At 35.7% G+C, this 14,881-nt stretch overlaps 1 long non-coding RNA gene across 1 annotated transcript; it reads left to right on the top strand.

The window, feature by feature from the left end:
* The first annotated feature begins 12,073 nt into the window (after window positions 1-12,073).
* On the top strand, window positions 12,074-13,671 carry LOC141663911 (uncharacterized). Its single transcript, XR_012551719.1, has 2 exons — window positions 12,074-12,600; window positions 13,431-13,671. It is a non-coding gene; the product is annotated as an uncharacterized LOC141663911 (long non-coding RNA).
* The last annotated feature ends 1,210 nt before the right edge of the window (window positions 13,672-14,881 follow it).

Here is a 14,881-nt window from a genome sequence, read left to right as displayed (position 1 = left end):
CAGTGATGAACTAGGCCATTTTGCTATAGAATGCAGGAAACCCAAGAAAGTAAAGAAAGACAAAGCTTATCTTGAACTGGAAGCAAAGTATGAAGCTCTTCTGAAGAAACAGCAAAGCAAAGCTTATATTACAGAGGGAAAAAAGTTGGGATAATTCTGATAATGATGAAGATGAGGAAGTTGAAAATTATGCTTTAATGGCCTTGGAGCAAGGAGAATCATCCTCATCAAAATCACATGTACCAACACTCACTACCATTAATTTAAATATAAGTCAATATAAGGAAACTGTAGAAAAGATGAGCACAAAAATGTTACACATTCATACAAGTATGGTTGCTGCTAATGAAGAAGTTAGCAGATTGACAAAGATAAATGAGAAGCTTGAAAATGAAAAATAAGAAATTGAATTGTTGTTGGTGGATCTTGAAACTGTAAGACAAGAAAATGTATATCTGAAAAACAAGCTCAAGTGTGTAAGTAAAATTGAAGCAGTGCTAAGGGAGAAGCTTGAAAAGAATGAAGTTAAATAAAGTCCTTCAAGAATGCATCTGAGTTAATTGGACAATACCATGAAAAAAACAAGCCATGTGTAAATATTGGTATTGGTCTTGATTATGATGCTTTGAACAACAAGAAGAAAAATATAGGTGACAAAGGGAAAGCAACAGAATGAAAATATTCCAACAATCCTGAAAAAGGTTGATTCACTTATGTTCAAGGCATATGAAATTAACTTCAGTAAAGAAGAGTTAGTTATCAAGCAATAAATTGCTAATGAAGACAATGAGAAGAAAGGTGCAGAAGCAACTCAATCCTTCAAAACTGAAGAGAAGCTCATGGATAATAAAAGTTCCAAGACACCTGTCAAAGAAACCAAGAATGAAGATACAAGAAAGAAGAAGAAAAATAGAAATTGGAAAATTGGGATAAACAAAAGCAATAATTTTGCTTATGTTGCAGATGCTCCAAGAAAGAAGTGTGAAAAATGTGGCTCTATAAATCATCTAACTCACCTATGTAAAAAGGTTATTAGCAAGCCAGCTGAAGGAGCCTGCAAATATAATGAAGCAGATGCAAATGATCCATACTCATTCCGTGACAAGTTTGACTGTATCCCTTGCAACTTGAAAGTGATGAAAAGTTGTCACAAACTAAGAGTAGACCACAAGGAAACAAAAATTGGGTCTACAGCAGATAGGGAAAATGTAAAACAGTCATTGAATTCTATTTTATCTGAAATAACTCATTCTACTTCTGCTAAATCAGTTAACAAGAAGAAAGTATCCAACACTGCTTGGGTTGCTAAACACACTTAAAACTCATTGTGTGCAGGGCAAAGTGAAAAAGGTCATATGGATCATTAACAGTGGGTGCTCCAGACATATGATAGGGGATAAGGCCCTGCTATCACAGTTTGAGGAGAAGGATGGCCCTTTGGCGACCTTTGGAGACAACAACAAAGGATTCACAATGGGATGTGGCAAGATTGTTTCTGAAAATATTGTCATTGATGATATAGCACTGGTAGATGGTCTTGAAGTGAATATTCTCAGTGTTAGCCAATTTGCAGACAAAGGTTTTGAAGTCTTATTCAACAAAGAAGAATGCACTTTTATCAGCAAGAAAACTGGTAAAGTTGTTCTAAAAGGAGCAAGGAAATGAAGCTTGTTTGTTACATAATTGGACTCAACAAGTAAGGATGGAATTTGTTGGTTCTACACCAAGGCATCAGAAGAACAAAGCAAACTATGGAATAAGAAGTTGTCTCACTTGAATTTCAAGGCAATTAACACCTTGGTCAAAAAGAAGTTAGTAAGAGACATGCCTATACTGGAGTTTGCTCAAGTTGAAGTTTGTGAAGCTTTTTAGAAAGGAAAAATGAAAAGATCAAGTCACAAGTCAAAAACTGTGAATTCTATAGGTGCACCATTGCAACTTATTCACATGGACTTGTTTGGACCAGTGAACATCTTATCTATTTCAAGAAACAAATATGCACTTATGATGGTGGATGATTTCTCAAGATACACTTGGGTAGAGTTCATGCACTCTAAGGATGAGACTCCACACATCATAATTGAGCACATCAAGAAGATAGAAAAATAGGCTGAAGATCACAATTGTGTAAAAAGATTGAGAAGTAACAATGGAACAGAATTCAGAAATGAAACATTGAATGAATTCTGCAAAAACAAAGGCATTGTTCAAGAATTTTCAGCTGCTAGAACACCTCAACAAAATGGAGTAGTTGAAAGGAAGAACAAAACATTAGTTGAAGCTGCTAGAACAATGCTGCAAGATGCCAAGTTACCAATAAGTTTCTGGGAAGAGGCTATTAACACTGCATGCTACACTCAAAATAGAGATCTCATTAACAAGGCTCATGGCAAGTCACCTTACTCAATCATGTCTAAGAGAAAGCCTACTGTAAAGCATCTTCATGTGTTTGGAAGCAAGTGTTACATTTTGAAAGAAAACTTTGAATATGTGGGAAAATTTGACTCAGAAGTTTTTGAAGCAATTTTTCTGGGATATTCATTGGAGAGGACTGCCTACAAGGTCTCTGTGATAGTTCAAAAGAAGATTATGGAAAGCACATATGTGACTTTTGATTATGACAAGTGTCCAGGCTTGGAATGCCTTGATGAAAATGAAGTTGAAGCCCTTGTATTTGAAAACCTCAACATTGATAGTGATTCTGATGGAGAAGAGGAAGTTGATGCACAACAGATGATAAATAAAGAGAATACTGAACAAGAAATTCATGGGAATGGAAGCTCATCTCAAACACCTGAATTTGATAGCACAAACTCAGGGGGAGAAAGAGAAGAAGGATCTAGCAGTCATACCAATAATGAAGAAAATGATGAAGGTACAAGTCAACAAACTCATACAAGGAAGTGGGATTGGAGTCACACTAGAGAAGCAATTATTGGTGATCCTACTGCTGGTGTGAGGACTAGAAGTGCAACTGCTAATAAATGCCTTCATGCATGCTTTCTGTTTCAAATAGAACCCAAGAAAACTAAAGAAGCTCTAATGGATCCTGATTGGATATCTGCAATACAAGAGGAGCTTAATCAGTTTGAAAGGAAAAAAGTTTGGGAGTTAGTTCCTTCACCAAAGAATAGGAGCATTATTGGAACAAAATGGGTGTTCAGGAACAAGATGGATGAAAATGGTATAGTTACCAGAAACAAGGCAAGGTTGGTTGAAAAAGGCTACTCATAAGAAGAAGGAATTGATTATGATGAAACTTTTGCTCCAGTTGCAAGACTTGAAGCAATAAGGATTTTTCTAGTATTTGCTACACATTCAAATTTTAAAGTGTATCAAATGGATGTCAAGAGTGTCTTCCTAAATGGTGAGTTAGAAGAAGAAGTTTATGTGCAACAGCTACCTGGCTTTGAAGATCCAGAATTTCCAAATTTTGTGTACCAATTACTCAAGGCTCTATATGGACTAAAGCAGGCACCTAAAGATTGGTATGATACATTGTTAGAATTCCTACTGAAACATGGTTTTACTAGAGGTACTATAGACAAGACTCTCTTCTACAAGAAACATGGTGAAGATATGATCCTAGTTTAGATCTATGTGGATGATATCATCTTTGGTTCTACTAATGAAAAGCTTTGCCAAATATTTTCTAAGCTTATGCAAAGTGAATATTGAATGAGTATGATGGCAGACTTAAGTTACTTTCTTGGACTACAAGTCAGTCAAAGAAGTGATGGAATCTTCATCAGCCAAACTAATTATGTCAAGGACTTATTGAAAACGTTTGGTATGGTTGATTGTTCACCTGCTTCTACACCTATGTCTACAGCAACAAAGTTGGATGAAGATAGAAAATGCAAGAGTGTAGATATATCAAGCTATAGAGGAATGATTGGATCATTGCTCTACTTAACTGCAAGTAGACCAGACATCGTGTTTGCAACATATCTATGTGTAAGATTTCAAGCAAATCCAAAAGAATCACATTTGATGGTTGTAAAAAGGATTTTCAGATATTTGAAGGGGACTCCAAACTTGGGATTGTGGTATCCTAAGGGAACTGGTTTTGAAGCTGTTGGCTATATATATGTAGATTTTGCTGGATGTAGGGTTGACAGAAAGAGTACTAGTGGAAGCTGTCAATTTTTTGGTCAAAGACTTGTATCCTGGTATAACAAGAAATAACAATTTGTATCAACTTCTACAGCAGAGGCTGAATAGATAGCTGCAGAAAGTTGTTGTGCTCAAGTGCTTTGGATTAGAAATCAGCTAATGGATTATGGCCTAGTGTTACACAAAATTCCTATCATGTGTGACAATACTAGTGCCATATCTATAGTGGCTAATCAAGTTAATCATTCTAGAACAAAGCATATTGATGTAAGGTACTATTTTATTAGAGAACATGCTACAAATGGTACCATTGAGCTCATTTTTATTCCAACAGAAAAAATAATTAGATGACATTTTTACTAAACCTTTGGATGAAGCAACTTTCACCAGACTTGTAGGTGAAATTAAAATGCTTAATTCTTATTCCTAAGGCAAGAACTCAGCTAATGTGTTGCAGCAGATTAATTTATAGTAAATTAAAATTAATTTAATTTAATTGGAAATTAACTGAAATATTAATTATAAATATTTCAGAAATCTTTGCATATTTATTTTTCAAAACAAAAATTTTAGCTTGGAATATTTCAAATTCTAAGTAAACTGCTTAGTTGTAAATTTACATCCTTAATATGTAAAATTAACACAAGGCATAATTAAGTTGATCAAAAGTATATAGAGAACTGAGTTCTCGATAAGTCTAAATGACTGATCGACAAGTCATTTTAAGACTTCTCGAGTGACTTCTCGATAAGTCAATTCACTAACTTCTCGAGTGACTTCTCAATAAGCTTTATTATGACTTATCGATAAGTCCTTGTAAGGTTATCTAGTAGTGCTAATTCACAGAGTTCTCTACAAGTATAATTTTTAGACTTATCTATAAATCAAAATTGAAATAATTTAATTTAATAAATAATTTTGTTGAAATACTTTTGGGAAATTTATTCTAATTTTATTTTGAATTTATTCAAATAAAAGTTAGGATCAATTCAGTCCATTTTTTGGACAAATTGGGTATTTATTTGACATCTTGATAAGTCAATTTTTAGTTCTTTATAAGATTAATTTAAAATGACTTCTCGATATGTAATTTCATTTCTTAAAATGACTTCTCGATAGACTAATTCCAAACGTCTATTTTTTAGTCCTCGACAAGTAATTTGCTTTTACTATAAATACCCAGACACCTCGATACATATACATACTTACAACTTTCGAGATCTCAAGTGACCTAGCCTCTCAATCCAAAACCGATTTCTCTCTCATTTTTACTCCTTTCTCACTAATTTTTCTTACCCATCCACACTTACCAATCAACAATGGTACTTAATGTTGCAAGAGCTACTATTCCAGAGAAAGGAACAAACTACCTAGCTTTTACTGATACTAACCAAGCCCCTGATAGTTTCAAGGGGTTTGTAAAATTTCTGTCTGAATCTTACCTTGCAGGAGCTTTAACTGCTAACCCAGTGTTGTACCTAGATATGCTGCATGAGTTTTGGACAACAGCTGTGGTGAGGACTGTCATGATTGACAATTCTGTATCTCTGGTGGTAACTTGCTCAGTTGGAGGCCAATAAATTGAGTTTAATGAGCAAGATGTGAATAGAGCTTTGGGGCTGCCAACTGCAAATCTGGTGGAGGTGCCAACTCCTGATGAGCTGACTGAGTTTCTGGACTTCATCAATTATGTTGGAAGAATCAACTTGTCAAGCTTAAACAGGATCAATCTAAGGAAGGAGTGGTCCTTTGTCTTTGATTCTGTGGTGAAGGTCTTCACATGCAGGAAGACAGGGTATGACAATATTTTAAGTGTGGTGCAGAAGTTGGTGTACTCAATTGCCCAAAATAGACACTTGAATGCTGGTCTATTGATCCTGAAAGAACTTGCAACCAGACTAACAATGCCCCTGTCAGCTAGAGGTAAGGAAATTTTGTTTCCTAGATTTATTATGTCCACTTTAAATCATAAAGTAGCAGACATACATTTGTTAAATGGTATAGATAACACAAAAATAGGCAATTGTAAGCAAGTGTCCAAAATAATATTTGACTCACTTACTACAAAGAACAAGGTAATTGTAAGACTGAAACTCACTTCATTCATGTTGGAGAGATTTAGGACTTACCCTTATCCAATGCCTGATATGAGATCAAATGTACAATCTAGCACAACTATGATTCCTGAATCTGTGGAAGTACAAACACAGGAACACCCACAAGGATCTTCCCCTGAAACCATTTCTTCAAACCCCTTAGTAGCTAGGAAACCAACCACCTCATCTTCTCAAAAGGATGAGGTGAGTAAAAGAAGAGAAATGAGGTAACCTTAACAGTTATAACTGAGAGTGGTGGGGATCAAACTAAAACTGAGTCACCCTTGGTCAAGAGATCAAAGAAGAGTAAGAAATCTGGGATAAACACTCAAGCCACCTCTGTATCCTCCCAACAGGATGCAGTTGTAAAAATGGGGACTAAAAAGACTCTAGATACATCCTCTCAACAGGGCATGTCTATTGAAAAGAGCTTTCACCCCAATACACCTTGTACAGAGTTTGCACAACCTGCACCTGAAGCAATTCAAGTGTATGGTAGCAGGAATAAGGATGGCACACACATGGAGGGCACATCTTTTGAAGCTCCCTCGTCCATTCAGGGGGAGCTACCAACACTCACATCTGAGCAACAATCTTTCATATCTCAAATTTCTTCTCCACCAACAACACTTGAATCCAATTCTCAAGTGCAAACTAAATCAAGTGACTTGGTTCAAGAAACCTTGCTCACCAGTTAGACATTTCAATTAGATGGTGAGAGGCTTCTAGCTGGGGTAGACCGTGATAATACCATTAAAACCATGGGGGATTCATCAGTTGTTACTGAAGACCCATGGAGATACTAAATGCACCTTCATGTGCAAATCAGTCTTCACAGATTGTAAGGTTTGAGGGTATTACTCCTGAGGGGGACCTATCTAAATCCTCTCCAATTCAATTAGAGGTTCCTCATGTAGGAACAACTCCCCTCAAAACCATAGCAATAATTGCTTTGACAGTTGATGCTAGGAGTACAATTGCCAATGATCCTGCTATGGGGGATGCAAGTTTATCACATTCAAGTGACAGTGCTTTGCAAGAAGCACAAGGGTTTGAGACTGGTGCACATGACAGTAATCCATTCAAATCCCCTCCAATTTAATTGGAGGTTCCCACTTTATATGAGGAATAATAACTTGTCAAAACCACAGAGCAATCTGTGAGTAAAACTGTGACTTTAGTCACAGGTGATTCCGATTCACAACCCTCTACCTCTCAATCACACCTCATCTCCCAATGACTCCAAGACACTGAAAATCAACCATCTACAATTGAAGATCTTAGGGTTGATTAACTTGGTGGCCTGGCTCAAATTTTACGGTAGCTACTCACATCCAATATGTCCAATCAAGACTACCAAGCTATCATGCTCTCCTACCAGGTTGATGGGGAAGATAATCAAGCAAAGATTGTTGATGAAGCTGGTCGGGATGCTAACTTTGAAGCTTGGTTAGACAAAGAGTTCATAATTGAGATGGATGTTGTGTTGGCAAAATTCAGGGAGGAGTACAATACAATTTTGGGAAGCAGTGCCAAATCCCTCACTCCACAAGAGGTATATGATGCCATCAATGAGGTCTACAAGGCTTAAATTAAGGCTTTCCACAACTTTGGAAAAGCTCTACAAATAATATTGAATGGACATCAAGACAAAGTAATGAAGATAGTCAGAGAAAAGATGAACCAAATCATCCCTTCACAAACTGAGACAAAAACCAATTTAAGATCTTCTCAGAACAAATATCTAGGTATGATCTCAGTGGGATTGATAAAAGTGTAAATCAACTCAAGGAATCATTTCTAGCCTTGCACAAAGTTATTCAAGATTATATCGGTAAAATCAATGAAACAAGGTTGAAGTTGGATCAAATGCACACTGCAAGATACACTCCTTCACCTTTGGTCATGGATGAAATTGAGAAATTTGTGCAAGCTACTTTTGGTAAATCTACTGCAATCTCTACTACAAGCTCTTCTTCTTAAGATATTCAAGAACTGAAAACTCAAGTAGCTTCTTTGGAAAACTTTAATGCTTCTCTCAACACTCAAGTTCAGGCTTTGACTTCTATAGTCAAAAGCCAACAGACAGATATAAAGACCCCGGTGGACTCTCATAAGCACCTTCAAATGCAAAACTCTGTTGCCTTGGGAGCCATCATGGGAAATCTCAACATCCCTCTACCATCACTCCCAGAACAGATTAGGCCTGAAATTCCTACTCCTCTTCTCATGCCTGCCAACAAGACTAAGAGGGAGATAGAGGCAAGGCTAGCAAAATCAAGATCATCTACTCAACATGTCCAAGGTGATGAACATAACTTAAATCAAGAAGTAGATATTGGTATGGAGAGGTTCATTAGGGTTGTTGAAGGATCAAGTCTGAGTAGGGAATTTGATGAATTACTCAAGGCTTTAAGAGCTTCTCTCAACAATAATCATTCCACCTACAAAAAGGCCTTTGACAAGATAATAAACTCATTAAGGGTGATTTTGGTAACTAAAGACAACTTTCAGGAGAAGAGGATAGTGGTCAATATAAATGACTCTGGGGTAGATAGGTGTATGCAGGTGTCCCTCAATTATCTTATCTCAAGGAGGGCATCTGATTTGGATATCCTGATAAATAAAGTCAGAGTTGTGATCCATGAAGACACCCAACTGCTAGCTGAATTGAAAAATACTCAAATGGCTGCTTTTCCAGAAGCATGCCTTCAGCCAAGTAAGGGAATAACATACATCTGTCAAACCACCAAGCACTTCAAACACTTCCAAATCCCTAAACAGTGTGTCATGGCCAACAAGAAGCTAATCATGACTCTGGAAACTGCCTTAAAGGTAAAGAAGAATAAGACTTTTGAGGATGTAGAGATGATAAAACTGTCGGGGAGATACCTGAGTGATGCTGAAGCCAACTTGCCTAAAATTCAAATCAACAAGGATAATTTGGATGATGATGAGCAGAAGAAAGATGATCAAAATCCTTCTGGCTCAAATCCAAGTCAATACACTAAGCCATCTGGAAGCAAGGGTGGAGAAAAGAAGAAGGAGCATGAAAAGAAAAATGATGAGAAGAAGAGAACAAGTGAGAGGAGTAAGAGGAGACATGATGACTCAGAATCACACAAAACCCTAAAAATTCAAACACAACTAGCTCAACCTTTAGCTCAACCTTCAAAAACTATCTCAAATATCAAACCATCTCAAACCTCAAAGCCCAAATTTCTATACAGACAAACTGCCAACTCTTTTCTAATAATTCCAATCACCACAAGCCAAACATCTCTAAAGAAAATCTCAGTCCTACCCTCTGGCAAACCATCACACAAAACTCATTTCAAAACTGTGGGGAGAAAACCTAAGAAGGTCAAGTCTACTGAAATAGTTGAAGTAACTGAAAGGGCCATCTGGAACTGCTTCAAGCAAAGTGACTTTCTACCTTTAAATTGGTGCATCTCAGATGAAGATTATTTCCAACATCTAGCTGAAGAAATTGGATCTCTAAGGGAAGTTAGAATCTACTATGAAGATGGGTCTTTCACCTTCCTTGGCTGTGATTTAATAGATTTTCTTTCTCCCACAAAAATTAAGAGAATGATAAGTTTGCTAAAGGACAAGGATATTGCTACAAGGGCATGGAGATCAGTTCTAGCTGAATGGTTGATTACAAGGGAGGAAAGAAGATAAAGAAATGAGGCTGAATCTGAAGAAAGAGTGAGGAAGTATGATGAGGAAATTGAGATGTTCATAAAAAGATCAAAAGAGCTCAAGGCTAAAGAAATGAGTAGAATCTCTAAGGATGGGAAATTTCTAAACATTAAAGATGGTGGATTCTCAAGATTTAGGATTGATTTACCAGACAGTGGCTATCCAATATAGAAAGACAAAAACTTGTAGAAGCTCTAAGTGGGACACCTATAATAGAAGAACTTGAAATCCTTGATCACTTAAAGGATCTCCTTAGAGAAGAAGCAGAAGCAAATATTGTCTTTACCTGATACTTGTAACCATTCAAACTCTGTAAATCTTCTAATGTATAAAAGTTGTAATTCTGTTAAGTTTTATTTATGTATTAATTTCATTTTCCATTATAACTTAGGGTTAGTCTTGTTAACAGACATGAATTTGTGTTAAGCAATCTTCTCACAAATTGGGGGAGATTGTTGTGCAAGACATGCATGTACTTTAACAAGATTAAGTCAAATTGACAACCCTAAGTAAATTGTAGTGTAATCTTAGTTTGTATTTTGTATTGTAACATTAAAGTCTGTAAAAATATCAAAGAGTAGACTGAAGTCTCTTTCTTTTAAACAGTATCAAGCCTAAGAATTCTATCTGGAAGAAGATCAAGAAGATCATGCCTCAGAAGAATTATAAAGAAGCTTGGAGTTGAATAAATATGTTTTAGGAAAAATGTTCTAAGTCAAGATCTCTACAAGTTACAGATTTAGTGTTATAGAGAAGTCATTCGAGAACTCCAAAATGACTTATAGAGAACCCAGGAAAGCAAATAGAGAACTCAGAGATATCGACAAGTCAAATTGAAGACATGAAGATTGGAGATATCGACAAGTTATTTCTTCACTAGAGAACTCAGAGTTATCGACAAGTCAACATTCATTAGAGAACTCTGAGTTATCGATAAGTCAAATTACACTAGAGAACTCAGAGATATCAATAAGTCAGAATTCACTAGAGAACTCTGAGTTATCGACAAGTCAAATTTGACTAGAGAACTTTGAGTTATCGATAAGTCAATAAGACACTAGAGAACTCAGAGATATCGATAAGTCAAAGTGAAGATATGAAGACTAGAGATCTCGACAAGCCAAATTCTCTTATAGAGAACTTAGAGACCTCTATAAGTCAAATTTACAATGGAGTATTAGAGATATCGATAAGCCAATATACTTAGAGATGTCAAGTTCTCTATAGACCAACTGGAGATCTCGAAGTAAAATCTCAAAGTATAAAAATTGCAGACCAGTTCAATATCCAAGATTTACAATCAACAAACAATCCAACCAGTTGGATTGACAAGTCTACAAAAAGCAGCTTGAAGAGCGTGAAAGATCTAGGGTGGAAATTAACTGACAAAGGAAGATCAAAGTTAACTCAGTATACAAAGATATGCTAAGCCAAAAATGGAAGATATACTTTTCCTAAAATGGAAATGACAAGTGACAATTTACTAAAGTTAATAGTATGTCTTATTATACAATTTGTAAACCAGCAGTTAACTAAATTATAAAAATTATAAAGTTAACACAGGTCCTTTGTTAGAAGTAACAATTTTAGATCAGGAACTCTTGTATTCTCTGAAAAAAGAAGCTAAACTATTTATCAACAAAGAGCCTAGAAATTTTGTAGCAAAACATTCTTAATTTTAATATAAAATTAAGTAGGTTTTGAACGATCTGTGTTCTCTATTGTTATATGTTTAATTTCTGTATGAACACATTTCACTACAATAATTGATTTACTTTTTTCACAACCAAAATAGTTCAAGAAAAACATAAAAACACAAAAACACATTCACCCCGTCTGTCTGTAATTCATTACATAACAATGCATATAATAGTTATTATTATCATGTAATATTATATACAAAAGTTGAAATAAACAAATTTCGTACTTTTTAGATGCAATTCAATTTACATTTAAAAATATTATATAATATAAAAAATCTGTGTATCGCACGAGTTGTAAAGCTAGTTATGAGTAAGAAGTCAGAGGCAACTACTCCATCCGTCCCATTCATTTTTATATATTTTTCTTTTTTGAATATCACATTCATTACTATAAATTTCAAAAATTACTAAATATGGTAAAATTTTATAATAAAAAAAGTAACTATACCCCACTTACAATCATTATTTTTTCCATTACACCCACTTTATATATTTAAATATTGATCGGTTCTACCATTTTCGTTACTTTTCCTATTTTTTTCATAAAATTATCCATTTTCTTAATCAATGGGCCCAAACCAAACATATACAATGTAACGTAACGGGACGGAGGGAGTATGATTAAGTAACGGATCGGGTATATGTACCTACAAAATCAAGAAAAATGTTTAAAATAACATTTTTTTAATATTGAAAAAGCTGAAAATACACATTTCAATACCCAGATAAGATATGTGTACTGCCCTTTTCTCCCCTGCACTCTTTACATCTCGTAATTAAGCGAATTAAGGCCAAAAGAAGAACCTTTGCCCCCTTGATTCTGACTCCTCCGTATGCATATACGTTTTGATTGATTTGTAAGTCAATTTATACTCAACCACTCAAGTTTCATAACCATGGGGCTAGCGATTGGGACCATGATTTGAGAAAGAAAGCTAGAAGGAGGTGTTTGTGACGGTCTACTAAGAGGAGAAATGGAGGTAAGTGGAGAGACATGGATGTGCTGTATATGTATGTATGTACAGGGATGCCGTGGAATAATATGCATATCTATGATACGCATTTTAAGTTAGGGATAGATACGCATTTTAAGTTAGGGTATCTTTTATGAAAAACTGTTGGATTACCCGGTTAATACTCGATTAACATATGCGTATATTTGATCTTTTCAATACCCAATTGATATATATGTATTTGAATCTTTATTTTCAGCCATAGTCTCCCCAGATTGATATTTTTTGGATATGACTTTAAAAAATTGTTATTTTTATCTTTCGTCCCAAAATCAATATCTCAATAACATATGGAGAAGGAGAGCTAGTAATTTGTCCCCTTCACCAAAACTAAAATACAGTGATCAGAGGCGGACGCTAGTACAAAAGTATGTCCAGAACTGAAATTTGCAGCTTTTAAAACCAGCTAAGAAGGCCTAGCCTAAACGTGATATTGATGAACAACGTTGTACTTTGCTCTGGCATTGAACATTAAGCTTTCTTCAAAGTAACAGCTGACACTTGACATGTACAATAGAGAAATATAAGTAAAGCCAACTCACTTGGCAGTGCTCTGAAAATTATCGGTAGTCAATTGTTGTTCTGCTTTTATAACAGACAAGTTTGCGGTACAATTGAACTGGATAAAATGTGGTTAGTATGCTGTTTCGTCATTGAGGCACAGTTCTGTCCTTCTGTTTTTTTAAACGTTTGTGTTGTTAAGCCTCCTTTGATGACTTGTATATATTGATCACGCTTGACCTGTTTCTTCTCTGTTCTGCATCCTAATTGGGCCAATTATATTGTGACTTCTGAAGACCATGATTCCTGACTGGCTCTAGGTTCGCTTACACCAGTCGCTTGTTTTTATCATTATATGCAGCGTGAGAAGTTATTCATCGTTGTTATATGCGAGGTGCTTCCGCAAGCTTTGGTAATTAAATTTGGATTATGTAGAGATTGTAACTGCAGTATGAGCAACTAGAGGCAAGTTGAAATTTGATTATAAAATAAGCAACTCCCTTTTTTTACGTAGTCACAGAATTGTAAATTTCATAATTTTGCTTTCGGTTGGATACGCTGGTTCTATAATCTATGGCACATACTCACAGAATTGTAAATTTCATAATTTTGCTTTTACTTTGGATACGCAGACCTTTGTTTTGGCAATAACTTTTAACTTTTGTCGAAACTATATTTGGACCATTCAGACTTTCACCAATAATAAAAGTATCTTAAAGCCCGTTGGGCTCGCCAAGAAGAAACTTTGCAGATGAGCCCTTAGTGCAGTGTTTAATTGGATGGTCTCTGGAGCCCATCTCTACAGCTTGTTGGGCTGTCAAGTTGGTTAATTTTTCGGAAATAGTTTATTACAAAAGATTTAGTACTCACATATGCATGGACCTTCTAATCCTTAAACTGATCTATATCTCTTCGAATCAGCTGATTTGTAATGGTGTCCCCTGTAACCTGTTGGAGGCTTATTTTCAAACCGTCTAATTTTGTTGCATTTGCTGCAGCTTTTCACCTCCGAAATGCAATTTTGGGTTGCATGTGTGTTAATTTTAAGGTCTCGTGTTAGGATTAGCTATGTTTAAACGTATCAGTTATGTCATTATCAGCTTCTTTTATAGTGATAAGAAAGTTCTTGTGATGGCACTTTTCGATGGATGAGTCAGGTACTTTTCTGATATTGATCTATCGAGAATTTCTTAAATTTTGGGCTTAAGGATGCGGTTTGGTCTCACATTGCTTTTAACACAGTGGTCCATGTTGGTCTACATTCATATAATCTAGCTCTATCCAAGCCTGAACATTTTGAATGAATGTCTTCTTCCTAGCTGCTTGAAGATTGGAGGTTTAGTAGGTTGTGGCTACGCCAATTATAGTGGTCCTAGCTAGACTCCGATGACCACATGCCTTCAATGTATTCATCTTTGAGTCATTTCAACCATTGACTCATTGGCTGTTGGGTCATTTTGCTGATCCTCCATATTTACATGTGCATAAGCACATCATCTAAGACTGAGGACGAAGGAGGCATGGTCGATAGTGGAGGCGATGCTGATGAGCATCCGTGTCTCCATCACCCATAAACATTATCCGAGCCTGTCATAATTTACCTCTGGGATAAATTTTGAAGTAGAGGTATCAAATTATAATGAAGACTTGACAAAATTCAAGTAGAATCATCTAAACATTCTCTTATCTCTGGAGTATCTTTATTAATCTTGTGCTAAAAACTAAGATTTAGTAATAGATATACCAT

Source organism: Apium graveolens, chromosome 6 (assembly GCF_009905375.1).
Source record: "Apium graveolens cultivar Ventura chromosome 6, ASM990537v1, whole genome shotgun sequence".
NCBI classification, from domain to species: domain Eukaryota; kingdom Viridiplantae; phylum Streptophyta; class Magnoliopsida; order Apiales; family Apiaceae; genus Apium; species Apium graveolens.
This window is presented reverse-complemented; position numbering and strand designations above follow the sequence as displayed.